The 26552-nt window shown below is 38.4% G+C and overlaps 1 protein-coding gene across 2 annotated transcripts in view; it reads left to right on the plus strand.

The window, feature by feature from the left end:
• Positions 1–312: 312 nt before the first annotated feature.
• The window catches only part of LOC149228193 (putative E3 ubiquitin-protein ligase XBOS34), a 285882-nt gene continuing 259642 nt past the window's right edge, over positions 313–26552 (plus strand). Inside the window, exon 1 of one of the 2 annotated variants that reach the window (XM_089378092.1) lies at positions 313–467. The gene's annotated coding sequence lies outside the window, so the exon portion shown is untranslated. The remainder of the gene's footprint in view (positions 468–26552) is intronic. The other variant, XM_089378093.1, reaches the window with a different exon arrangement.

Consider the following 26552-nt stretch of genomic DNA (forward strand, 5'->3'; position numbering starts at 1 on the left):
CTTATGTATTTCTTCTATTTTTTTTTAATACTTAAGATGGCAAGCAAAAGATAAATAAATAAATTATAAAGAGTTAAGTTTAAAATTGTAACTGGGAGGAGATCAAAATATTTATACAGCTAATCTCAAGGAGATAGAAAAATCCAAATTAAACCCTAACCTTTAATTTTAAAAATTAAAATGATTTTTTAAATGATTTGATTTATAAAAACTATTTTGATTATAAAAACAGGTGAAATTACCCCTCACCTATTGATAGACATGTCACAAGTTACAACTAGTCTCTGATTAATACACGGAACAGTAAACCGCGTTATGAGCTTAAACTGCCAAAGACTCCTGGGAACGGTCAAACAAAAAATTATAACAATGCGATGAAAGTTGTGTAAACGAAGCAAGCTTCGGCATTGTGAATAGCAGGAGAGGCACAGGGGAAGTATCAGGCTACATCATCTGAATTGCGAGTGGTAAGTAGCGATCACCTCAAGGACTATGGTTATACATGTTTTTTGTTGATTCATTCTGGTTTTCGTGAAAAGTGAGGCTTTATTGCGGTCGCAGTCTTTGTCTACAATTCGTGTGAAATGTGGTGGAGGTCTGAATTCTGGGTCTGGATAGATAGTTCAATCCCCTTGAAATACCTATTATACTGTCCCAACTGTATTCATGCTGTGCATAATAAGAGATTCAGTTCACATGAGGAAATAATGCCTCTCAGTTGAATTCAACCCAATCGGGCTTTAATTAAACATAGGAGGCCATCGAGGAGGACAAAAAGAAGCCATGGCATCTAACAGTGGCAATTATTTAATTGCCGACAATTCAGGCATGGGTATACACGTAAACTCTGATCTGAAAATAGTCCAGGAATTGTGATTTTCTAACTGGGCATAGATATGCATTTAAAATCTGATCTGAAAATGGTCCAGGAAATATGGGCTAATAAATGGCGCACATTTTATCATCAGAATTCGATGCAAATAGGAATATTTTATGTCGTATTGGCGATCCATATGCAGGTCGCAGACCGTGTCCTTGCTTATGGGGTTATAATTAAGGGGAGAATTTGGATAAAGTATAACATATGTTTGCACTAAATACTCCCATTTCCTGGAATTATTCATAAAGTCAGGCCAAAAATTATACTACAGAGAGTTTATCTAGAAGGAATCAGATAGAAGGGTTAATTATTAGTGTCTTTAAGGTCGATTGAAACCAGAAATTGGTGTTTCTATCTAAAATTTTTAGAAACAACATTAAATGAAAGCTTTTTCCCATGTACTAATCAAAGCAGGACTGCTGTCTATATACAGTAATAAGTATATTGAAGTCGTAATGTGACTAATGTCCAGAAACATTCTGCCACCATGTAAGCCCTGAAGTTTCTTCTGCCCAGGAGAATTTACAAAATTACATATTGGATTTTTAACAACTTAAAAGGTTTAGCAGTTCAGTTATGATTTGTGGGGCTCAGAAGAGACCAATACAACAGCACGAGTAAAATGGCTGTTCTGTAATGTGCATATTGGATTTAACTATCATCTATATTACATTTACAAGATAGGCATGGACCACTGCAAATACACCTTATGCATGTGTGTGAGTGTCTACTCCTTTTCTGTTTTAAATATTTGCACAAGTTCCTCACAGCTTGAGAGTGTGGGACTAGTCTACTAGCATACCCAGGAATAATGGATTAGCATACTCACTACCGGTCTCATTTCTATTCAGCATACCCTGGAGTGATGGAGTGGCTTGCTCATAGGCTGCCTATTTGATTTAGCATACTCGACAATAATGGAGCAACATGCTCACTACGTCTCCTATTCCATTCAATCTGTTATTTATAAAATTTATTTACTCTGGTACTCATAGCACACCCTCTTGCTTACTTGTTCTATAATACATTTATAGACAGTTAATATGTGTAACGATTAATGCCATGCACATATTTATAGGAAAAATGACTATATGGTTTTCGTTATTTGTCATTGGCACACATTTATATGTGTGCAATATTTACACAGCATAGACACACAAACATGCAACTGGTCGCAAGTAGTTGTTATAATAAAATATTCAATGTATATTTAATATTATTAGAAGATACAATTATACATACTTCCTCTCCTATGCATGCATACATAGTTCTCTGACTACATTTTTTCAATTTTTGCTTTTATCTGGATTTAAAAAATCAATTGGGCTTTACGAATTTCTGCCTCGACCAAGTTGTGGGACCTCTTGTACTACTCAAGTTTTGTATGTGGCATGTTTTCTAGAGGTAATACAAAATAGTAAGTTATGTCATTCTTTCAAGCATGGTGCATCAAGTGACACTCACTATTAGCAAAGTTACAACCTCAGACAGGGAACCTGCTACTCTCTTCACTTCTACACTGACAGAGCACCTTAATGAGTGACTGAGGGCATTTGTCATGAAGAGCTGTTTGTTCCGTGAAACCTGTTATATGAGTTTTTTGCTTGCTGGAAGAAATAACAATCCAATAATTTCCTATACAACTGCAATTTCAAAAAAAAGTTTAAGGACCTAAGTCTTTTTGCAACAGAAATGATCTTGTACCACAAAGACTTCTTCTTTGCATGGTGGATTATCATTTATCTTTGCCATTTGTATATAGTAATCCTCATTCTTTGCTTGTCTCGCTTCAGATTTTAGGCATTCTTTCACATAGCTGAAGTAGCTAAAAATCACTTGGAAGCATAATTATCTTGTGGTTGAGCAAATATTTTTGTTATCCCCTGTCATTCATTTCAGAGAGATGATAGAGACCACAACTTACCGGCTCTGAAGCTGCTTTTTCCTACACTAGATTTACATAATTAATCTTCAATATGGGAGTAGTCATCACTGTCCTGCATAATCTTATTGTTCTTGGAAGTGATTGGCATCGATATAATATCTGCAGTAGTTTGTACTGTAGAACCCTCGGGGTCCAAGAACCACTATTTTTCATCTTCCTCATATAGATGGATATAATCCAAAAAGCTTATATATTCAAAAGATTCTTCTCTAAGATTACCATAAACTAGATATCAATCAGTTACAGATAAAAAATGCTTGACCTCTCTTGTAGTTTCTTTGCATCCAGGGGAGTGTATTGATTCTTTGCATCTGGGGAAGGCTACTGATCTGAATTGGATCAAGTGCCAAGTCTGGTTCCAAAAGGGATAAGAAGACGAATTTGGTTAATTATGCAGATGGGCCATTAAAAGGACTAAAATTGTATCTCATGCATGAATTAGACTAGGAGAAATCTTGAAAACAGGATCTCCTCTAAAAGTATAAAGACAGTGTAATATCCCTCCCCTTACAGACAGGGCAAGGTAGAGGCTTTCTCACAGACATGAGCAGTTGAGCAGGTTGAGTGACAGAGAGAGGGAGAGTGCAGGAAACTAGGAAAGAGATGTTTCTGGGCAGTACGCAGTCCCATATGGTATATGGAACAGTTCTGTACAGTCATACAGACAAGAACACACGGATCTGTATAATCACACAGAATCTGTTCCGCAGTGCCATACATACACCATACAGTCGGTGCAAGCAGCCTCTAAAAGCTCATGTTGGAGGTGATTTTGGTAACCATGCAGTGCTGTTTTTTGGGCAGTGTGTGGAGGTTTCCTTGTAAGTTTTTTAAAGGAATGAAAAGCTGATTTGAAGGAGTAATTAGTTGTGTGTGCATGAAATTATTTTTTATGCTTCCTCTATTTAATTTCTAGTTATTTTGTGATTGATGCTATTGTCTGAATTTAATTTCAGCATTAATTAAATTCAGCTTTCCACTTGTGTGGTTGAGATCAAATGACATTACTCACCTAGCGCCTGAAATTCGCACAACTGTAATAGTTAGTTAGTGATTTGTCTTTAATAGTTTTATTTAACAAGGTTCTTAATAATGTAGTTTGATACTTTTGATCATATTTGACCAAGCCTCTCAAAAGCTCTATAAAAGAACAGACAGAGAAAACAGAAGTGGGCAGTGTACCGTCTATTGTATTTTTGAAGACGGTGGAAGATAATTCTTCCTCAGCACCATGTGGTCAATAATAGGTTCAATGACCCGGGAGCTTTTGTAGTGTAATTGTTTGGCTCATTAAAATACAACAATCTCTGTTTGGACAATGTATTCAGGGATTTGTACTTTCTAAGTGTCTTGTGAGAGTAATAAAACGATGCATTTAATGTTGGAGTTTTTTTTCTTGTTTGAGATTTTCTTCAGGATATTAAGGATCTGTTTGTGCTTATATTTTTGCAGCTGTTAAAATTTCCAGGTATGTTCTAATTTAGTTTCTGTAACTAGTGTTTCTTGCAGTTATTTTCCACAAATTAAGATCTGTACTTTGAAACCGACAGAGCTCAATCCCGATTGCATAGAACAAACAACCATTGGTCAAATCATGGACACACTAATTAAAGACGCTCGCCAATAGAGGATCTAGCTTTATCGGGTTGTTAAAGTAGGGCAACTCCTGCACCAAGGCAAGTGGCTTATCGAGGGCCGTTCAGCAGAATTTTCCCCATCTGATGGGGGCCCTCAATGCAATGGAGACCATTACTTCCAAAGGGGGAAGGATTGATTCAGGTGGATATCGATGACCACCCACATATGCCATTGGTTCGGAAGCACATTTCTTAATCTTGGTAGTTTTTCTACAGTTTTTTGGGTCATGAACTTTTGGGGTCGTTTTGAGGCCCTAAAGGATGTTTTTTTGATGTGGTTGCGACCCAGGAAATAGCTTAAGCATAGCCTGGGCTCAGTTAGAATGTGTACTTCTTGACTAGATCTTTCCAACGGGCTACCCAATGTGCCAGGCGAAGATTGTATGCAAAAGTTATGACCTCGAGAATTTGATGTACCAACTAATGCCATTAGGGCCACAAACCTTTTGGTGTTTCATATCCTAGGGTTATGTTTTTGGATGTTTAGGGTTTCCTTAGTGTTGCTTTGTGTTAGAAAGGGCCTTTTGGCCTAATTGTAATGCGCTCTGGTAAATACGCGTAGCCATCACATCTCTTCTCAGAGATAAGCTACCACCATTCGAGCGAGTTTGTTTCACTCCACATTATTCACAGTTTTAGCATATTCCATTTATTAATAAAAGTCCAGTTTTACTATATCTTTGTGTTTTTGTTATAAATACATACTTCATTTCATTCCCTTCATAAATCCGAATCATTTAGTTAAGTTAACAAACTTGGATTGGAAACATATGAGAATCCCTAGCCATATTCATTAGGTTGGTGAGAAAATAATTTGTTACAAGGATTTTAAGCCTCTATAATATTAAATTTGCAACTAAGTTGCATGATATGGGGAAACATAAATGTGCTTCAAATGACCCCTCAAAAATTAGCAAATGAGAGAATAAGATATATATATATATATATATATATATATATATATATATATATATATATATGTTGATATAATGTGCTATTTTAGAAAATTATATTGAAACTTTGAAAGAAAGCATTTAAGTTTTAACATTATGATTTAAAAAAACTTTATTTATTTATTTATAGAGGCTTCTAGAGATCTCTAAAAAATATTATTAAAACATAGTCACTAAAGAAATTAATTTTTAATCACTTAAAAACTAATTCACTTGACACAATGACACAAGACATGGAGGATACAAAAATATGAGTATTCGACACGAGACACAACGACCATGGGAATAGGATTTGTTACCCACCAAAATGGGTAATCCTATAGGAGAAAACTTTTCTCCTATTCTTCACAACAAACTGGCCAGCCATGTAGCCCCTAACAACCACCACTAGCTGATGACGTGCTATTATATGTTTGCCACCTGCATTAGTCATATGCTTCTCGCCCATCTGGAAAGAGCACATGAATGAAGGTGGGCTTTTGATCAAAAGGTATTTTATTCATTTTGCAATTGGGTGCTTTTTCTTGTTTGTATTTGGGCATTTGATATGGATTATGGGGTGACCTGGAAGGATGCTTTTTGATCGTGATCTTGTTCTCTCACCTTAAATAGGGGGTTAATCTTTGATCCTAGTCTAATGGGACCTCCCCTAATGGCCCAATGGGTATAAGAGGGGCACTACTTGGGAAGTCATGATTGAGATAACGTAGTTCCATCTCTTCCTACGCCATACTTACCACTTTCCATCATACATTACAAGCCCTTATCTCAAATCCATTCTTCGGGTTCAACAGACCATTGGTTTTCTGGGATTTGGCACTCATACATCCACATACTTGTAAGGCCTAGAACTTTTCCTTGGGAGGTTAATGTAGCTAAAAGAAACAGAAAAAGCATATCATGGCCACAAAAAAAAATTGAAAGGAAAATTATCAAAATGCAAAAGATGGTTGGGACTACAAATTAGCACATGGGCAAAAGCCTAACATGAGCTCTACCTCACTCCTTATGGCTATCATCCAGTTCTTGAGCACATGTTGCTCCATTACATCATAAAAAGGAACTCTTGGATGTCCCAACCCCGATGAGTGATAAATTGAATCATCATTAAGGGGTAATATAATTTCTATATCATTCAAAGCAAGCTCTAACCCTTGAGCTATGAGCAGTAATACCAAGAAAAATAAAGCAAAATTAAAAGGTGCACAAGAGGGGTGGAAAAACAAAGGCTCAGTTGGTAATTCATGCATCCACGATTGCTCCCTCCTCACATCTATACACTCAGGATGCAGATCCCTTTGACCATGGCACTTGGCCATGAAGTCTTCTTCCCTTTGTACCATCATTATTATTCACCAACACCTATCAATTAAAGAGTGAACTAGGAAATGTTACTTCCCCTTAGGGGCTGGAAACACCTAATAGAGTTGTCCTTTAGCCACTCCTACCTAGGGAGGAAACATTATTACGAGTTCAAGGTTCTAATTTTGGAAGGGAATCTTTATTTGAAGTATGAAGTAGCCCATTACATTCAAGCTTGGTTAATTTAGGTGCAATAATGATTATTGTCCCTAATGATTGGTTGCTTTCACTAGAATCTATGTTGTGATTGTTAGGTGGTTCAACAACCCATGTCTTGGGCACCTTACCCACAGGTACCCAGGCCATTAGAGAAGTATATTGGCACTAACAGGTGAAGTGTTGAGAGCCTTGGGCTTCCTAGCAATAGTAGCACATCACATATGACCCCGGGGACCTCCTGTGCCCAAGACGTTCTGCCACTTTGCACTAAATTTGATGATTCTTCAGGATGACACACTTGAACTTAGCATGCCCCCAAGTTAGCCTTAGCACCATATGAGGGATGGCAGCTGATTCAGAGCCTAGATGAGGATGGTCTCGCCTTCAGAGACTTGGGAGGGCTAGTCGCACCTAGAAAGACCTTAACGCTGGAGCAAAGATGGCAATTACGAGTAGTTGGAGACCCCTTTGTGGTGCCCCAGCCAGATTTTGGGACCACAAAGAGCTATTGAGGTCGATTTGAGGGCCAACCCTCAAATCATGATTTTTACATACTACTACATCACACTTGGCACCTTGTAGCACCAACGCTAGGCATTTGGAGCTTCGTTGATGTACGACGTTAGCTTTGGAAGCCTAGCGGCTCACATGTGTGGGCTTGTCTTGCATTTATTGTCAAAAGTTAGTGGGTTGACTTGTAGCCTAAGGGTTTTGTTGTGATTTAAATTCTTAGTAGGGGCTTTAGGCTAATGTTAGACCTCATCCTCCTCATATATCTTTGGAGAGATGTGATCTATGGAACATTTTTTCTATTGGAGCTATATTCTTGTCTTTGGAGAAGTTATCTTGGATTAATGAAAGGATTATACATGCATGTTATCTTGTAAGTCAACTTTATTATTGATGGATTTACGATTTTATGTCTAGTGTGTGGAATGTATTGATGATCTAGGGTTTTTCTATTGCACCATTGATATTGAAGATAATTTGTATACAAGATAGATCTCATCATTGCATGCATTACTCATGTATAATATGTGAATGACAATACCCTTGGTGAATCTTTCAATTAGCTCTCCCAAGTGAATATTGGTCCCTCACAAAGGTAATAGTTAGGATTTTGTTTCTAGGGCATCAAAATATCCTTACTCCTTTGCAAGGATTAGCCAATCTTAAGCTTCCATAGACTCCACAAACCCAACGATTAGGCACTAGCCTTGTCTAGTTTGTGATCAAGTCAAATTTTATCCATAAATTAAATTTTGTCCTTCCTCTTTTCTCCATTTCGGCCCTCTCAAGAATAAGTGATCTCATGTAGGGCTTAGTGTGAATTGGTCTAGAAGAGAGATCTCTGGTCTTGGAAGGATTCAACAACAAGAGTAGAAGTGGTTGCCTCAAAATCATTCTTCTTGGTGGCTAATCTATCCGTTTTCCTTCATAATTTCTCTTGCCTTAGCTATTTTTCCTTAGGAGAAACCTTAGTTTGGTCAAGCTTCAACTTGAGGGCTTTTTGAAGGTTTCATGTGCCATTGTCTTTGCTAGAATACATTGTTGGAAACCTTTTCTTAGTACATTGACTTTGGGTCATTCCACTTTCCATGCCATTAATCAAACCCTAGGTCTAGTGTGCCTAACTTGGCCTCTCTAAGGGAAGTGAATTGCCTCTTCTTCATTGCTAGAGCCTTGTACCTAAATTGTGTCATCCCTTAGAACATTTACATGATGATGATACAAATTCAATCATACTAGTACTACAACGATGATGATAAATTGACAAACACACAAGAAATCATAACCACAAACTGTAGTTTTCTCATTAAGTCATCAAAATCAAAATGTATTACATAGATACTGACTCACTGGGTCACTGTTGCTATAAGTGGGAATGCTAATGGCAAATACGAAATAGGGTAGATACTAGAACTATAGATCAAGATGGTAATCCTTGATGATTGTCAGTAATCCTCCATGTCTTCATCATCAAAATCAATTTACACAAAGATGAAATCTACAAACTAAAGCATTTACATCATGATGATAGAAATTGAATCACAACTAGTGATACATCAATGATGATAAATTGACAAACACACAAGAAATTAAAACCATAAACTGCAATTTTCTCATTATTTCATCAAAATCAAAATGTATTACATAGATACTAACCCTATTATTCACTGCTACTATAGGTGGGAATGCCAATGGCAAATACAATCCGGGTAGCTACTAGAACCATAGATCAAGATTGAAGAATATCATAGTTGTTAGCTCTTGATTGTTAGTAATCCTTCATGTCATTATCATTAAAATTAGTGTGAATGCCACTGCCCTCTCCTCCACATCCTCCTCTTCTATATCCAATCCAATCTTTGCATCTACTGGTGTGGAGGATAACTGTTTAAAATGATTAACATCATCAAAAGCGACCGACTCTAGCACTAGTTCATTAAAATCCAAGTTGGCCAATGCCAACTCAACATTGCTGTCCAAACCCATATCATTAGGAAACACATCCCACATATTTGTCTTCCCCTTTAATCACTCCTCCCTTTGCTTGTAAATAAGATGATGGTTGGTGTGCATATACACCATTTCCTTTTCCGTGGATTACTCAAGCCCACTCTTCTTGAAACTATACAAATTCCCATATGTGCTCCGATTCCTTTCGCAACAAGAGGATGCAGTAACTTGAGTGAGGATCCTCATAGCCAACTTTTGTGGAAGAGGGCGTGTTGCCCCATGAGTTTCCCACCAAGCATAGGGCTTCTTAACCTCTTATCTCTATGCACATCATAGCCTCCAAATCTCCAAGTGCTAGTGGAAAAATCTATGAGGGCTTCCTTTGCCTCATCAAGGGATGCTCTATCTTGATATATCCTTCTAAATGTGTCATTCCTTCCTTGTGAAATCCCACCACCCATGTGAGGAGGGTATCTGTGCGAAGGTCCACATTGAGCTAATCATTGCTTTAGTATTTGGGATTCAATGAGTGATCCAAGAAATTCAAAGGTGTGCAATTTTCTTATCTCACCCATTGACAAGAATATACTATATGGTGATGAAAAAAGTTTGTACTGATGTCCAATATTTAGGGCACTCATTCTATAAAATAATGGTCTTCACAAACTCAACCATGGAATCCCAACCCTCATAAACCTCTCCTCGGATGGGCTGCTCCATGTCTGCAAATTGCGGCAAAGAGATGATAGGGTCCGTGATCTTGTTGGTAAGACCTACCCTCTCCTACCAACCATCATCTAGCACTGTGTCCTGGACCTTTTCTGAAGTTGCTTGATCTTTCTTTCTAAAGGCCAAAATTCTGAAATTATAATGGACCCAAGAGCGGTCTTGACCCCCCTCAACCTCTTTAGCATGATGAATGGGGAGGCAAACCATGTATCTGCAATATTCAACGATGATAGATTGTGTACTCTATAAATTGTGAGGGCATTAGTATGGTTTTGTAAAAAAATTGTAGATATGACATTCATCCTCAATAAGACTACTAATCCATGCCATATTGGAAGCAATAGATTTAAGTGCTAAATTCAAAGAATGAACAATGCAAGGTTGTCACAAATATTTGTGGATATTTAGCTTCCACAATCATGCCAACAACTTTGCAAATAGGTGCATTATTTATAGTAATTTGCACACAAGAATCAAAACTTACATCTTTAATAACGTTAATGAACAACTCACCCATATATTGTCCATACTTGTATTTTCCAATAGCATCCATCACTTTCAAGAAGATTGGTTTTTTCAAGGAAGACACCATGAAATTGATGAGTTGGTGGCATGTTGCATCTGTCCATCAATCCGAAACACTAATTAACCCTAGATGATGGCCACGATGATTTAATAGGCTCTAGCATTTTATCCACTTGCTTCTCTGCCTTAACCAACAATGTGGTTATAAGCTTCTCTGAACCATGAGGCACATACACTGTTGAAGCTCCTTGAGTTAGAGCTTAAAACATCTCAATAAACAAAAGGTGACTATGCAACATTAAATAAGATGAGTTGAGGTAGAAAAAAACCTAGCAGTAATATCAATCTCATCTTGTCTCTTTTGCTGAAATATTTTGTCTGTTAGATTGATTGCCCTCTTTTTGGTTGCTTGAACTGCACTCCCACTCCCAAATGGATAATTGCTAGATGATTTCCTCAATTTTGGAAGAGGGTCCTTGTTCCTGGTTTTCCTAAATGTTGCTGCCACCATTGGTTGGATGCACTCACTCCTAGACATGCATCAATTCCACAAAATGTGCCCAACAAATGGCCTTTAACTTGGAAGTATATGCTCTTGAATTGACTATAGCAATGACTACATGTCCAAAGAACATTCCCTCCTCCATTTAACCTGCTCCTGGGCCCATGATGTCTCATCACATGCTTCCACAATGGATACTTTTGTTCTTGAGCCTGCTGTCTTTGCTAAAACAATGCTTTGTTCAGCATTTGAAGTTATTGTTACAGCCCCACTTCCAGTAGATGGAACACTAGCAAACCCTAATGAAAATAGAAGAAGGGGGACAACCTCAGTGGGGGCATTCCTCCCTTTCCTTTGCCCTCTTCCAGCTGCACTTGATGATTGAGCCATGATTTCTGTGATGTGAAGGGAAAAACATATTGTTGTAGGAAAAGATCATGAAAAATGGTGGATAAATCCACTTCCCAGCAGTTGGACTCCATTATAAGACTACTTAATTGTCCTTATCTGCACTCCAAAAACTTGAGAGCTCCAAACCTATGACTGAAATGAGTTAGAATGAGGCAGAAACTCGGTTTTAATGGGCCATGGGTTGCTTTTGCACTGGACATGTGTCTGAATTTCAGGACACGATTAGGGCACGTATCCTGTGAATAGGACACATGACTAGCATGTGTCATGCTTGTGTTGTGTCCGACACATTAAAACGTGACAGGTTGGGGGGTGGGTTAGTCGTGTTAGGTATCTAAGCATAAAAATGAATTTTAGTGGGTCCTATTCCAAAAATAGGCCACAAAAGCATTTTATATGGTGCTCCACACACCATATAAATGCTGAAACCCGCATCGGCGCTAAAAAACAGTGTATGTTGCCTGAAATGCATTTAAAAATGTGAAGCACCTGTCAGCCCGACTGGAACATGTTTTAGGCGTGTTTTAGCCACATTTTAAGTTTTTTGTATCGAAATGCAGTTGGTATTAGGGTGCTGTCCATGTTTCTTGCAACATAGATTTGCAATAAATATTGTTTTTGTCAATGAGGCAGGATGTGATGTTTGGAAGCTGCCCTTATCTGTGGGAGAGAGATACATTCGTTTGCAGATGAGAAAACAAATATTGCCTGGTCAATGGTGGTGTGACCTGCCGACCTCATCAAGGCACACAAAGGGGATAATCAAGCTTCTCTTGCAGCAACAACTTTGGGTAAGAAGCTGATCAACAATAATCAGAGGAGGAGTACCTTCAGATAGGACGTGGTAGAGAACTTGGAGGACAGGCTAGAAGCTATGTGCTTCCAGTTTCTTCGTAATTAAGATTTTGTGGGATCAAAAGTCTCCAAAAATAGGATATGTGATTTGAAATGGACAAGTGCTAACTCTGGGTTTGAAAGGGACAAGAAGATGAAGTTGGCTAAGTATGTGGATGGGCATGAAAAATGACTAAATGTGCAGGCTCAAAAGCCAAGAATCCAAGAAACTGTTTAAGTATGTGAAAGGGTGTTTTTCGGGCCTTCCACTGATTGTCCATTGTTGACGTAGTCAATTTATGCAGTGTTCATTGATATGTCTTGAGTGACAACGTTGACTGTGCTTTGAAAGAGACAAATTACTTATGCAGTGGAGAGTTGATTAGGGACATTTAAAGTCAAAAGGATAGTGATCTCCCTGTAATAGATTTATTAAACAAGGCCCTCAATGGGTTGATTTTGTCAAGGTTGATATCTTTGATCATATTTGATCTAGTCCCAGAAAAGTTCTATAAAAGAGCAAAAACACAAAATAGAAGGGGGCCTGCATGTTCTAGGCAGTGTCTGAAGAAAGTTGAAGAGAATTCTTACTACTCTCTGTTTGCTTAATAATCTAAGCAATAGAGCCAAAGCATAGTGGTGGCCAAGAAGTCTTTGCAATGTAATTGTTTGGCTTATTAAAAAACCCAACAGTTTCTGTTTGGACAGTGTGTTAAGGGACTTACAATCTCCTGTGAGGATAATAGAACGATGTGTTTAATGCTGGAGTTTTTTCCCTTGTTCGAGGTTTTCTCCATGGTGAAAAAAAGTATTTGTATGTGCTTATTGGTTTGTTGCTGTTAAAATTTTCACTGTTCAGGTATGTTCTAATTTAATTTCTGCAAGTAGTATAGCATGCGATCATTTTCTGCAAATTATGATATGTTGTGAAGAACTGCCTAGATCATCTACCATCACTAGGGTATGCCCACCAGGCCAAGAAAGTGCTCTTATAGGACTGTTATGTTCCTAAAACTGTCACGGACCCAACACTGTGTCAACAATGAACTAATATCACTGTGAGGACAGATTTAGTATAGCATCAGTAGATTTAATTATAACAGCAGTGGAGGTTCAACCAATGTTAGCAGCACTGGACAAGTGACTGAGCTGGTCAATTGCAAACGCTGGAATTGGGATTGGCTCAGAATTGATTAATTGACAAGAAACTATATAAGATATTGAAATTTTTATAAAACAATGTCTTATGTGAAGTACATGAAAATCCAAACCATTAGATACCAAATATGCAAAGTTTTTTCATGTATATAATAAAATGGCTCTTCACTGAATACACATTTGAACTAAAATACTTTGCAGAGTCCAAAAAGAATCATACTATAGCCTATGTCAATATCAAACTACAAATTATCATCAGAAACTAGATCCTCTACATTCTTTGCATGGGTATGCTTGCCATCTTGACTCAATGCCCTTGCATGTTCAACACCAGTATCCATACCCTGTGGTGGTGGAAGTGGTTGCAAGTAATCCAGGATAAGTGCATTGATGATAGAAGGGGGCTGTCATTAAATAGATCAAAATGACGTTTTAGGGTAGTTGTGGGATTTTACATTTTTTGTGTTTTAAATTTAATTCGTGGATTTTGGGAATTGCATCGGTACAAATTCAGTTAAACTGGCTGGCTGTAACCAGTTCTGTCTTGAACTGAACGGTTTTGACTGTTTCAGAGCACTTTAGGACCAGAACTGGTAATTTCCTGTTTGGGGGGCCAATTCTGACTGAAAACCTCGAAGATTGGTCGGTTTTACTGGTTGTTGTCTGGTTCTAGCCACATTGGTCATTCAACAGTAATTGTTAAAATATGACAACAACTTAATTAAAAGAAAATGTACAAACCAAAATTTACCGAGGTAAAGATGGTTAGATTAATGGGAAACTGATGATAATTTTTGTAATGGTGCCTACTTCATTTATACTGAAGCTTGAGAGTTGAAGATGTGTAAGCCTAATTGTAAATTCCTCTTGATTAATAAAATACTTTACCTTGCGCTGTGGAGGTTTCCCTGATAAATTGTCAGGGTTTACCACGTAAAATTTTGTCTGTTTTTTTGTCATTCTTTCCTTGCTGTAAATGATTATACAAACTTTGAAAACCAACAAGTGGTATTAGAGCATTGGTCTGAGGAAGGGCTGAGACTGTTCATGCTGAAAAAAAAACAGCGGTTAGAGAAAGAGGAGCAGCAGAGTGAACCCTAGCCACTAACATCTGAGCCATGCAAAGAGGGAACCCGAGCTTGTTCTGTGGGGCCATCATGTGGAGGGAGACCCTGAGCAACTTGAAAAAAAGTCTGCACGTTCGTATTGGAGGAGTTTGCACAGAGGAAAACTACTGGAGAGCTGTAGTTGGTAGAGCTGTGGTCGGGCAGTTGAGCTGGTGGAAGTGGCAACAGAGTCTTGCAAATTGAATCGACAGTGGAAAAGCCAGACGTATGAGTCCCTAGCAGCAGAATGACAAAACGTGAAGGGGCACAACCATGGAGCACTGGGAGCAATGATAAAGGCATAACAATGGGGTCAGGTATGCTTGTGAACGAGTAAAATTGTGGAACACTCTGAGTAGAGGAAAAGGCAAAGCAGTCTGGCTGTTGGTGAAGGCTGAAAGGACTTCGAAAAAAGGGTAAACTTCATTTTTTAAAAGTTCAGTGGAATTTATTATCATTATTTTTTTGGTGGAGACAATAAACCTTGGAACCATTCTTATGTGGGGATAAATCTTCCAAAGAAATTGAGTTTGAAACATGGTTTTCTAGTGACTGAAACATATCCTGGGCCTCTCTGTGTCACCCATGCAGGCCCTCTAGTGACTGCGCAGTCTCCTACTACCTCACCGTCTGCCTCTCTTGCCTCTGCGCTGGTCTTTTGTTCCTGATCCTGACTCTCTGCTCCGTACTTACTGCCTCTTGCTGCTCTCCAGACCACTAGTTTGAATTTCTCAGCGAACCCCGCTCTAGAAATTGAACTGACTGGTCTCCCTCAGTGTGTTTTCCAACTGACCCTCAAGCCTCTTCTTATACTTTTCTTGTTGGTCTGTCAACGGCTGAGATTAAGTTCCTAATCAACGGCTAAGATTAGATTTGACATGATCCATGACTTTTGGACCATTCTAACTCAAGTTTATATTAATTCACATTAATATTTTATTTTCCCTAAGTTTAGACTTAGGGACTCCATTAAAAATATTAATTATTTTAATATCTTTCAAACCGGTTAGATTCTACCCAAACCATTTTTGGGTCTTGGAGATCTCATGTGCTTTAGCCTCTCCACCAATTTTTGTGGCTAGAGCACATCCGATGCTACCCAAAATCAACATCTTATATATTAGTTTTCTTTCCATATTTAATATTTATGTGTCAATGCATTTATTTTATGTTGTGGATGCTTTAGACATTAAAACAATTGAAAAAAATGAATATTTTTGTATTTTTTCAATTTTGTTGATGTTTTGCCGATTTTTACTGATTTTTTCCTGACTTTTACGATATTTTCTTTTTCTGGACCCTTGCTGATTTTATCCTGAACGCGATGTTCGCAACATTGATCTGAATTGAAGTTTAACTTGTTGACCAACATTGACTAAAGGATATTTGGGCTGCGTTTGACCTGCGTTGACCAAGGCTTGTTGGACGAAGATTTTGGGCATTAGATGACATCTTTTGATTGGAATGTTGACCGAAATTCTAGGCAGAGTTTTGAAGTTGACCAAACCTGTTTGACCAACATTGACCGCATGTCAACCGAGGCAGTTTGACTGAATCTTTTGAAGAAGTTGCAGGGCCGAAATTCAACCTTTTGACCACAGTTGAACAAGAGTTGTAGAGGCAGAAATTCGGCCAGCTTGACCAGATTTGTTTGGTTTAAGACAAATTCTCTCTTTTGACTAGGTTTGACTTAGCCAATTTGATTGGTCAGTTTGACCAAGTTTGACTGGGATTTTCAGATTGTACATTTTGTGGAATTGGACAATTCTCCTAAGAATTGTTGTCTTTTTCCCAAGGTAAAAGTCTTTGTCTCTTGTGCCTATTTATTTTATTGTGATCTCTACTATCTTATTGTATTTATGGTTGAAATTTTATGAAGTATAATTGCTTAATGATCTGAAGTAAGAATACTATCGTTGGAAGTAATTATCTGTGGAAGAAATTTGTGCTCATCTTTATTGCACTTGTAAAATCAACATGGGATCAGAGCTTTGGTGAAGGAAAGGACATTTAGAACACATTTGGAAACACATACTTCTGCGACCAGATCTTTGACCATGGGCTCATCTACTAAGGCAGAGAATAAGCTGGAAGGTGCTACAAATTTCAGGGCTTGGAAGACAAGGATTGATCTCATTCTAGAAGAGAATGGTGTTATGGAGTATGTGAAAGACAAGGTTACTAAAACATAGGATAATGAAGGAAAAGCAAGGTACATGAAGTCTGAAATCACAACCAAGAGGATTCTTATTGAATCCATTAGAGAACACTTGATTCCATATGTTTGAGGGTTGGATACTTCAAAGCAGATATACGATGCTCTAGTGGGATTGTACACCATCAATAACATTGGTTAGGAAATGAGCTTGGGGAACCAACTTCATGATGTGAAAATGCCTAGTGATGATATGGTTGCTTCCTACTTCATGAGGATCTCTCAATTGAGAGATAAACTCAAGGCTATTGGAGAAAACATTGAAGAAGCAAAACTTGTGACTACAACTCTTAATGGTCTACTTGATTCATGGGATTCGTTTGCATCTAGCATTTGTGGTAGAATAAAAATTCCAAAATTTGACCAGCTATGGACCTCATGCACTGAAGAAGAATCTCCTCTATAGTATCAAAAGGGAAGGTTCATAGACCTCAAGATGGTGATCTCAAGCATTTGCGGCCCATTCTAAGAATGGCAGAGAAAGAAGAAATTTTGGAGAATTTAAAAAAAGGAATGCAGGAAGACCTGCTCCTTAAGGAAAGAAGGACATGTCAAAGGTTTAATGTTTTTGTTGCCACATGTTTGGTCACTATAAGGACAAGTACCCTAAAGAAAGAACAATAGGAAGAGGATGGGCAAGCGACATGCTTCAACTGCAGACATTAATAATGAACATAAGAAGAATTCAAGGAATGACAATACTAATGATGATAATTATTTATTCTATTACGCTCTTAGAGGTTCTATTGTAGATCACAATGATATTTGGTTAGTGGACAGTGGTGCCTCTAGACATATGACAGGTAACCGTGACAGTCTCACTGAATTGGTAGAAAAGAAATCCTCACAGAAAGTGGAGCTTGTAGACAACAAGAAGTATGTAGTCAAAGGCATTGACTCAACATCTTTCCAACTGGAGCTAGGAGGTAACATTTTTATAAATGATATTTTGTATGTACTTGGTTTGAAAAAGAATTTGCTTTCTACCTCCTCCTTGGAAGTCAAAGGATATAGAGTTGCTTTTGTTCATGGACAAGTTCTTGTACATAAGAAGAACTCTAGCTTTGATATTGCTAAAGTGATTGGTGTTCGAGGAGGAGGCTTGTATAGACTTCTAGGACGATCAATTCATGCCTTGGTACATGACAACATCGATCTATGCAAATTATGGCACCATAGATATGGTCACATTCATTACAAGGTGTAATGTCTTCTTCAAATTGAGAACGAGTGAAGGATGAAATAGCCTATTGGTCCCTGTAGGCTATAGTCCTCCATAAAGGGGAAAAAACCCCAAAATTCCCAATGTGGGGCGAATTTTGGGGCAGTTGGGCAAAGAAACCCAAAGTTGGGGCTTGAAGTAAAGTTTACTCAATCAATTTAGAAGAAGAGACCCCTCTAGGAAATTTATAAATATGGGAGGATTGAGTTCATTTGAAATCATCACTGGATTGGATCATCTCTATATTTTTTCTTTTAAGACCCCTTTTCTCTCCTGCCAATTTTGGGTGGTGAAAATTCCACCCTAGTTGATAAACCTAATTTCTCTTCATTTTTCCTATTTCTCTATTTATTCGGGCACAAGGTATCTATCATCTAAGGAGCAACATAGTCTGGTGGTCAAGCAAGGTAAACTTCTTAAATCTGGATGAATCTTCCAAGAGTAGCCTCTAGATCAGAATCACAATCCTAAGGAAAACATTTGAGGCTACGCGTCATTCCTTGAAGTTGATATTCTAGACAGAGCAAAGGTTCTGAGGTCTAAAGAAGCTCTACAAGGGATTGTTTTCTATAGCAGTGCAATTCGGTGTCATAAGTTGTGGACAACAGATCAATCCTGTGATTTCTTAGAGGACAAGAATAGGGTAACTTGAATCTCGAATTCAAGAGAGATTCATAAAATAATTCTGCCAGTTCTGGTAAGTCTGAAATACATTTCCTGTGGAAGCATGCCTTCCTATACAATCCTGCGAATAATGCGAAGTGTCCCCTATAATGACGCAAAAATTTGGATCTTGTAACAGAGGGAGCAGTTCGAAGTTGGATACAGTCCTGAAGCGTTTCACGTATCGATGCCCTAACGTCAGGCAAAAGGACTCCACAAATTAATATCTGAGGTACGTGTAGAATTTAGGTGACTTGAGTAGACGATTTCACTAGGATTAGTTGTCTGAGTAGTTGCCAAAGGCACGCTATCGTGTTCACTTTTGAATTTTGGTCTATTTGATTTAAATGTGGTATCATGTTCACTTTGAACTTTAATCTATTTTTTGATTTGGATTTAAGTGTGGTGGGGTCCATTGGACCGTTAAGGGTCATAACATTTTTGGGGGAAGATATCAGTTCTTCGAAAGCCACACTGTGGATGAATACCTTCTCGGTGATTATTAAATCCACTGGAGCATGAGTAAAAGACTGAATTTTATTGGGCTATTATCTGAGGCAGATTCATGTAGTAGCCGAGACTAACTGTATGAAGTCTGAAACTCATCCGAGCAGGCAACCGAGTTTTGAAGTAGATTTGCGGGGTCTCTTAAGTTAGCCGTAATATCCCAAGCGAAGTCAGAAACCTTTTGGATAATCTGAGGCTAGGACGAGCTATTTTTTTCTAAAGTCCGAAGTTTTTGACACAACATTGGATACACTTAGCAGAGGTCGATCCTGAGGCATGCTACGAAGGTGTTAAGAGGACTTTCATAGTTTTTAAACAATCACATCCTCTATCAGTTCTACATTTTAGGGTATTTCTAGCATTTTCATCAAATGTTACCAAGGTACTAGCTGTGTACAAGTGGAATCCAAATTATTGGATTTAGCTGTGATACTTGGAACTCTTTATCGGGTTATTGAATTTTATAGTGGCATTAACGTTGATATTGTGTGACAAATATGTGATGGCACTTGGCATAATGTGGTAGTGAATGAATTGATGGTTTATTAATAATTAAGATTTTTTTTTGTTGAAACCCCAAATGCTTGAAACCCTAGGCTAAAAAATTATCCTAGGATACTACACAAGGCTTTACCAACATTAAAGAAGATGGTTACATGTATTCTAGAAATCCAAGTAGAGCATGAAGGAATTTGCAAAGGTAGTGCACTTGGCAAGAAAGTCAAAGGACCCTTTCCAAGCACTGATAACATATCTAAAGGAATTTTGGATCTAATACATTCAAGTGTGTGTGGACCATTGTCAGTGTCATCCTTGGGTGGTTTTTTGTAGTATGTGACCTTCATTGATAACATCTCTCGGAAGACATGGATTTACTTCTTGAAGATCAAGGATGAGGTCTTTAACAGTGTTCAAGAATTCAAAGATCAAGTGGAGAACTTTATAGGGAAGAAGATTAAAGTACTGAGGTCAGATATATACCCCCAATGAACTCATTGCCTTTTGTAAGGAAGCTAGGATTAAGAGGGAGTTGATAGTCCCTTACAACCATCAATAGAATGGGGTTGCTGAAAGGAAGAATAGAACTATTATGGAAGCTGCTAAAGCAATGATTCATGATCAAGACTAACCTATGTTCTTATGGGGAGAGTTATCAAAGGAAACATTAATGTCCAGAACAAAAGTCCTCACATTGGGGGATAAGACTCCTAAAGAAGTCTTCATATGTGAGAAACCAGAGGTCGGGCATTTGAGGATCTTTGGTTGTCCTGTCTACATTCATGTTTCCAAGGAGAAGAGGACGAAGCTAGAGCATTCTGGAAAGAGGGAAACACTTGTTGGATACAATGAGACATCAAAGGCTTACAAAATTTATGTTCCAAGACAACGACAGTTTGAGATCAGTCGGGAAGTTACTTTTGATGAGGATATTGCCTTCTAGAAGTCTAAAGGATATCACTTGGATACTAGTGATGAGGAATAGGAGGCTTGATCTGTAATTGATCTAAGACAATTAAATAAGGTATTATAGACTCACGTGCATGGATGTGCCTATGTTATTTTATGCAACGGATCGATAAGATTGCGAAATACATAGGCAATGAAGCAGTGAAAGAAAACATAATAGACAAACATATGAACACAACAAGTTTAATAAGGAGTTCACCCAATACTCCTGGGCTATGTCTCCCGGTCCAGCCTTCAGTGGTGGCCTCTCTATTATGTTTTCAAAGCAGAGTTTCTACAACGGTGAGCTCAATTTGAGTCTCACATAACAGATATAAATCAACAAGACTGTACTTGGATCCCCCAAGTCTCTGGAGTACACAAACTCTCCTTACTGACTCTCGACCTCTATTGGGCACAATAGTATGAGCCCAATCTGAGACTCATACATGATAGGCATTGCAGAGGAGTGTGCTTGAACCTCTTAAGCCTTCTCTGGAGTTCACTGACTCTCTGAATCTCTCTGTCTCTGTCTTAACTCTGGCTCGATGCTGCCTTTGCTTCTGCAGGTCAGCTCGGCTTCTTCTCTCTATTCTCTGCTCTTAGCTTTCTGCCCTCTGCTTTCTCTGTCAGTTTGTGGCTTTAAAGCCAATCTGTTTTTTGACTGTTCGTTTCTGCTTCCCAGCTTTCTGGTTCCCCTGCCTTTGTCCGTTCGAATCCCTCTGTCTTGCGTAATCAGCCACTGTATAACGCCTCACAGGGAGGTGGCCACCTATTTCCTAACGGGTGAGTGTCAGTTCTCTTGGACATGTTTGAAACGACCATTTTTTCTGTTAACTCCAAGAATGCCTGCGAAACACGACCTTTTGCCAACGCATCGTCTGTATTGGACTTCAAATCCTATACGACTCTGCCTATTAACCTCGTCAAATCCAGTCATCCATCGGATTGCGTCTCCGCTGTCGTTCTGGAGCCTCCAAATCCTACGGTCATCATCTACATCAGGCAGATAAGTAACATGATGTTTACCCGTCCGATGTGAGCGATTTTCTCTCTCTTTCGCCGGACACGTGGCAATCACTGTATGGCATCGGGCGGGACTCGGTTGAAACCGCTTACTGCTCGAAGCCCTTCCGATATTCTGTCGTTTTTTTTGTGGGACCCTGCTTCTGACGGAATCGGAACGATATCTGTTGCATTTTATGATTTTTCGGGTCCGGGTGCTTGTGGCCTTTCCTTCTTTCAAGGGTTTGCCCTGCGATATATCAGAAACTACCCCCGTTTCTCGAAATGGCCTCTGGATTTGCTAGTTTGCGATAGCGCGCGTTACCATGGGTCGACGGTCCTTGTTGCTCCGTGCTAATCACAAACTGCAACTGTTACGAGGATATCTCCGATAAGCTTGATCTTTATAAGACTTTTAATCTTTGGCATGATTTTTAAAGAGTTCATGAAAGCTTTGAGAGTGTTCTAGGATCCAATTTGGATCACGGTCTTCCCACTGAAAAAGCTTTTGGACCACCAAAAGTTGGTTTTTAAGCATCAATCAAGTGAGGATATAGTTTCCTCGCTTGCCCAATTTCTATCCATCTTGCACTACTTGGTTTTGAACCTTTGAGTCCAATCCTGAGGTACTCAACATCCCCTTTGCGCTTAGTTCTCACCTTCTTGTCCAGAACAGTATCTTCCTGCAATTCATTGAGATATTCAGGCAACAGATCATCAATAGAAGGCAATTGACTCTGCTCTTCGTGATCTTCAATTAATGAAGGTTCAGATAGTCTCAAGCTTTCTGCATTAACTACTGAATAGATGTACATGTAAGCTGGCAAATCAAGGCGAAAAGCATTCTCACCGATTTTCTCAAGTATCTTGAAAGGTCCATATCTTATTGGCTTCAACTTCTTACCTTCACCTTGCATTCTGTCTTTGCTGATATACAGCCAGACTTGATCACTAACTTGGAAACTATGCTCAATCTGATGCTTATCACGCCTTGCCTTGTACTTGGCTTGGCTCTTTTCTAGCTGTTCCTGTACTGCCTGGTGAATTTCTTGGATTTGTTCAATGAACTTGGTTGCCTTGTCCACATATACCGCTATGTCTTTACCAAAGACAAAATCCAAGGGAGACCTTGGTGTGAAACCAAAATAGGTGTCAAAAGGAGATCTCTGTGTTGAAGAATGTTTAGCCCGGTTGTAAGCATGTTGCACATAACACAAATGTTCATGCCAAAGCTTGGGATGCTTGCTGCAATAGCCTCTGAGCAACTGGATCACTGTCCTATTGACCACCTCTGTTTGGCCATCTGTTTGTGGATGAAAGGCTGTGCTCTTCTTTAGTCTGGTGTCCATCAATTCCCACAGACTTGACCAAAATTTCCCAACAAATCGGGAATCTCGATCAGATACAATGGAAGTGGGTAATCCAAAATGAACCCATACATGCTAAAAGAACAACTTTGCTATTTGTTCAACTGTAATCTGTTTGTTACAAGGTATTAAAATACACATTTTGCTGAATCTATCCACAATAACATATAAATAGTCATGACCTTTTCTAGATTTAGGCAGTCCCCCAACAAAGTCCATGGAAACACTTTCCCAAGGATGAGAAAGAACTGGTAGTGGAGTGTACAAGCTTAGTTTTCTATCGCTGGGCTTACTTATAGCACACATGGTACACCCTCTTACATATCTAGAAACTGTTTCACTCATTTTTGGCCAATAACAAAATCTTTGCAGCTGTGCAACTGTTTTACTTACACCAAAATGACTTGATATCACGGAAGTATGTACCTCCCTAGTTATGTTAATTCTCTCTGTTTGTAGGATGCATAGCTTTCCCAAATGATACAAGAGTTGGTCCTTAATATAGTAATCCAGTTCTTCTACCTTTTTGCCATTACTTAAAGTTGCATATACATCTTTAAAGTCTATATCTTGAGCATACTGTTCAATGTAGCTTTCATGGTAGATGCACTTATGATTGGTCTGGACAACATATCTACAACTTTATTGTGTATGCCTTTTTATATCTGATGACAAGATGAAACTGTTGTAGAAAACCCATCCACCTATAGTGTCTTGATTGTTGCTACTTAGTTTGTGAGTGTAAATATTGAAGTGGTTGATGATCAGTATGTATAACTGTCTCTTTGCTCGATAATGTTTCCACTTTTTCACACTCTGTACTAATGCATACAATTCTTTATCATATGTGGGATAATTAACTACTGCAGAATTAAATGCCTCAGAATGATAACATATGGGTTTATCGTGCTGCATCAACACTGCTCCCATGGCATAATCACTGGCATCCGTTTCAATCTCAAAGGGTCTTTGAAGATCGGGCAGTGCTAGTACTGGTGCTGTACTAATATTTTCTTTCAAGGTGTTGAAGGCTTTCTGCTGTTTGCCTCCCCACTGAAACACCTTGTTCAATCTTGTTAAAGCATGTAAGGGAGCTGCAATCAAGGAAAAGTTAGAAATAAACTTTCTCCAATACTGTGCTGCTCTTAGGAAGCTTCTAACTTCTGTAGCAGATTTGGGTTTAGGTCAGTTTACAATGACTGCAACCTTAGAGGGATCTATCTTCAATTCACATAACCCAAATAATTCAAAGATATTTTGCCAAATTCACATTTTGATAACTTAACTTAAAGATTTTCTCTTTTCAAAACATCTAGAGTCTGCTTTACATGCTTCAAATGTTCTTCCCATGTTTTACTAAATATAAGAATGTCATCTAGATATACAATGACAAAATCATCAATAAAAGGCCTGAGTACATCATTCATTACTCTCATGAAAGTAGCAGGAGCATTAGTTAAGCCAAAAGGCATAACTAACCACTCATACAATCCCTGCTTTGTTTTGAAAGCAGTTTTCCATGCATCTTGCTTTGCAACTTTGACCTAATGGTAGCCACTATGCAAGTCCAACTTGGAAAAGTAAACAACTTCTTTCAATTGATCTAATAGATCATTTATGCGAGGAAGGGGATAACGGTTTTTGATCGTTATCATATTCAGTGCTCGGTAATCAATGCACATTCTCCATGAGCCATCTTTCTTTCTCACCAAGACAATTGGAGACCCACATGGTGATGTGCTAGGTCTTATGAACCATTTCTCGAGCAGCTCCTGTACCCGCTTCTTGATTTCTTCATTCTCTAAAGCAAACAACCTGTACATTCCGATGTTAGGCAATGGAGCATCTTGCTGCAAATTAATATCATGTACTATTTCCTTTTTGGGTGGCAGACCTTTAGGTTTTTGAAATGGTATATCATATTCTGAAACAACTTTTTCTAAATCAGCTTGCTGTTTAGCATTACAACCCTCAAATACATTGGTTTTATCAGGTTTCTTTTCCTTTACAACCATCAGCACGAATTCACAATTCTTTTCATTTGCCCTGAGTTTATGAGATTATAATTATTCTTGAGTTTATGAGCTCTTACAATATATTCAATTCCATCTTTAACGAGTTGATACTTTTTTTCAGCTCTATAGAAAATGGCTTTTCTATCATACAAGTAAGGTCTTCCTAAAACAATTCCACATATATCCAAAGGAACAATATCTAACTCAACCTCATCTACAAATGCTGACCCAAAAGAAAACCTAAGTTTACATTGTCTAGTCACTTGTAGCTTTGCTTTATGATTATCACATAACCATCCCAATGGATATAGCTTCTTGTGAGGTGTGGTTAGTAATCCCAGATTTTTTACAATTGCTTCAGAAATTAAGTTTACTTGGGAGCCACTATCAAACAAAGTATCAATCTTTTGATGCTTGGAAATAACTCTAATATGAAAAAGCTCATGTCTTTTCCTCTCATTTTCTTCATTATCAGTAGATTGTGCAGAATTACTAGTAGATGCTTCATAATTTTTACCTTTTATACCTGTGGCTGTGATTGTTGTTTCATCCCCAGAGTCTGGCCCCAAATCAACATTCTAGTCAAAAGGATATCTCCGATAAGCTTGATCTTTATAAGACTTTTAATCTTTGGCATGAATTTTAAAGAGTTCATGAAAACTTAGAGAGTGTTCTAGGATCCAATTTGGATCAAGGCTACCAAGGATGTAGGTACAAGGCCTTTTGTACCTGTGGAACATCCTCTAGATCATCAAGAAGAGCCAGAAGGGCGACATGGACTTGTGGACCCACCTGGGTCGTTGTTCCAAAATCCAAGAAGAGGTCGACATGGCTTCGAAGTACATTGTAGGATGCAGAGGAGAATGCAGCTCCCCGTGACACTTTCAGGGAAAGCAAGCGTCCTAAGAATTACTTAGGATACACAACATTGATGACTCAACTCATTGATTTCGAACCATCCAACTATGAGGAGGCAACAGATCAACAAGTTTGGAAGGATGCAATGTTGGAGGGATGCTAGTCTATTATGAAGAATGATGTGTGGGATATTGTGCCAAGACCCAAAGGGAAGTCAATGGTGACTTCCAAGTGGATTTACAAGATCAAGCATGTGGTTGATGGCAACATAGACAAGTATAAAACAAGATTCATGGCAAGAGGGTTCTCTCAGAAAGAGGGAGAGGACTATGATGACACATTTGCTCTAGTTGCCAGGTACACTTCTATTAGAATGATTATTTATATTGCTTTTATTGCACGTCGGAAATTGCATTAGTTGGATGTGAAAACAACTTTCCTCAATGGAGTGATTGAGGAAGAAGTGTACATAGAACAACCTCAAGGTTTTGAGGTACATAAGAGGGAGACTTATGTTTGTAGATTGAAGAAAGCTTTGTACGAAATCAAGTAGACACCTCGAGCTTGGTACTCTCGGATTGATGGATACTTGA

The sequence above is a fragment of the Pinus tabuliformis genome, chromosome J, assembly GCF_031772625.1.
Source record: "Pinus tabuliformis cultivar Carrire ecotype Pingquan chromosome J, CPIR1, whole genome shotgun sequence".
Classification (NCBI taxonomy): Eukaryota; Viridiplantae; Streptophyta; class Pinopsida; order Pinales; family Pinaceae; genus Pinus; species Pinus tabuliformis.